This window comes from Clupea harengus, chromosome 14 (genome assembly GCF_900700415.2).
Source record: "Clupea harengus chromosome 14, Ch_v2.0.2, whole genome shotgun sequence".
Taxonomy (NCBI): domain Eukaryota; kingdom Metazoa; phylum Chordata; class Actinopteri; order Clupeiformes; family Clupeidae; genus Clupea; species Clupea harengus.
Window position 1 is genome coordinate 3,861,195 of NC_045165.1, and position 2,851 is coordinate 3,864,045.

At 40.0% G+C, this 2,851-nt stretch overlaps 1 protein-coding gene across 1 annotated transcript in view; it reads right to left on the reverse strand.

The window, feature by feature from the left end:
* Positions 1-1,667: 1,667 nt before the first annotated feature.
* The window catches only part of LOC105909803 (signal-induced proliferation-associated 1-like protein 1), a 46,289-nt gene continuing 45,105 nt past the window's right edge, over positions 1,668-2,851 (reverse strand). The window contains exon 21 of the mRNA XM_042709803.1: positions 1,668-2,851. This exon is cut by the window's right edge and continues 664 nt beyond it. The gene's annotated coding sequence lies outside the window, so the exon portion shown is untranslated.

Sequence of the window (2,851 nt, forward strand, 5' to 3'; positions counted from 1 at the left end):
GACCATTACAGTAGTCCACCCTACTGGACCAGTTAAGAGACCATTACAGCAGTCCAGCCTACTAAACCAGTTAGGAGACCATTACAGTAAACCAGTAAGAGACCATTACAGTAATCCACTCAACTAAACCAGTTAAGAGACCATTACAGTAGTCCACCCTATGGACCAGTTAAGAGACCATTACAGTAGTCCAACCTATGGACCAGTTAAGAGACCATTACAGTAGTCCAACCTACTGGACCAGTTAAGAGACCATTACAGTAAACCAGTTAAGAGACCATTACAGTAGTCCAGCCTACTAAACCAGTTAGGAGACCATTACAGTAAACCAGTAAGAGACCATTACAGTAATCCACTCAACTAAACCAGTTAAGAGACCATTACAGTAGTCCACCCTATGGACCAGTTAAGAGACCATTACAGTAGTCCAACCTATGGACCAGTTAAGAGACCATTACAGTAGTCCAACCTACTGGACCAGTTAAGAGACCATTACAGTAGTCCAACCTACTGGACCAGTTAAGAGACCATTACAGTAAACCAGTTAAGAGACCATTACAGTAGTCCAGCCTACTGGACCAGTTAAGAGACCATTACAGTAGTCCAGCCTACTGGACCAGTTAAGAGACCATTACAGTAGTCCAGCCTACTGGAGATAAAAGCATGGATGAGCTTCTCTTGGACTTTTAGACATTAAATCCTTGATTCTGGCTTTATTCTGAAGATGAAGATGAAGAAGGCTGTTTTATGAATTGTTTTTATATGGCTGGTGAAAGTGAGATCTGAGTCTTTTAGAATGTCAAGATTTCAGACTCGGCCTTTGTTTTTCAGAACCCGAGAGTCGAGGTGTTTACTAATGCTAATTCTTTTTCTCTTTGCTGGCAAACACAATAATCTCTGTCTCGACCTTATTTAATTAAAATACATTTTTGGCTAATCCAAATATGTATTTGGTCTAAACATTGACACAAGAGAGAGACAGATATATATCTGAGATATCTGAGTATCGGCCCAAAACACAATTCCGTTTTGGCATTTGACCGCCGCATCACTCTGCTTTTATCTTGGTGGAGGATTAATGAGCCCACAGGAAAACACATAAATGAACAAGTAATGTACATAATAGCACATTATCATCAATCATTTCATTTCAGGTCCTTGTGTGTTTCAACAACCATGTTAACTGTTTAAGTGAAGAGATTGAAACTAGTCATTGTGACAGATTAGGCGTGAGGTTATAAAAACTATTAAATGACAATAAATTCATGTAGCTACTTATTATTATACGCAAGTAATATCATATAACATATAATAATCATTATAAGTAAGTAATACAATTTGTTGTGTGTGTGTAAGTAATATAATTTATTGTCTATAAATGAGATCCTTTGTTTAAGCTACCAGATCATTATTTAAACAACATTATACCTATGTGATCATTATCTAAACAACATGCTAAATGTTGGAAAATTGGCATGGGTCTTAAACATCATGCGTTGTTGGGTCTAGTGAGGACACATGACAGAGAGGATGAAACTGTAATATACCTCGTGTTGGAACATTATACAGCAGCACTCGATGACATCTTGGCACACAACTGCAGTGCAACTGCACCGCTACTTTAGAAAGTATACTTGGGGAAAAAGACACGGACGCAGCGCCAGGTGTAAGGAAAAAGTCAGGTTTTAATGGGAAAAGCCTGTCCACGGGATTCACAGGCCTGGAGAATATACAGGAACTCTCTCTTCTTTCTTTCTTTCTTTCTTTCTTTCTCTCTCTCGCTCTCTATATATACTGTATATATAAAAAGAAATTGCACATACTTTCTTGACCACTAGATGGCACTGTACAACAACCCCTCACAGCAGGCTAGGATGCAGCAGCCTCGGCCAGAGGTGGCTCACGGCAGAGCCGACACCACACACACTACGGCTCACACCACAGCCACGAGCTCATCGGCCCGCTCATCTCGGCTAAGCACACACTTCTCATATACTAAACAAGGGTCAACTCCAGTCAATGCCGTCATGTGACATTTTATGTTGAATAAAAATGTAAAACTTTGCATTAAAAAAGCAAATGGTTAGACAATCAATAGATAGCTTCTGACCTGTGTCTGTATGGCATTCAAATAAAGTTCGGACCACTGCTATACATATTTTTCTTTTTTTTTTAACTTACAATATACTTTCCCTAATCATTGTGATGATGACCAAGTCTTTTCTGATTATAATTTAATAAATTGAATGTATTTTGTCAACATTCTTTCTATGGTCAACACAAAAGGGAGGAGAGAGCTTAGAGGGAAGTCTTTTAAGCTACACAGTTAAGTCTTCCAGTTTGTACCTTCCGAGGCTAAAACAGATCCCATCCACTGGTACTGGGGATGTGTTTAGTCATTCATGTCACTATTATAATATATTATATTATCATAACAAAAAACATACCTGTTACTGTACGTACACAATGGGTTCCATCATTGTTGGCGTGCAGAGGACAACTGCCACAATATTTCACTTGAGATGACTGACAGGACTCAAAGATGAAGGAATCCATTCAAACACACACACACACACACACACACAAAGACACAGACAGAGAGACACACAGACACACACACACACACACACACACACACACAGACTCTTAGAGACCTATAAAGATGCAGAAGCCCCCGTTACAAAACACGAGTGTCTTACGGGGATCTGATTGAAGCCTTACAGCTGATTGTCTCTCCTCATCAGGACATCATGTGTGGAGGAAGGCTTCAGTCACAGTACGGTCACGTCACAGCATGCACGGGCTATACGCGTCACAAGGAAGCGGAGAGAGAGGGACTGCATGCAGTTCA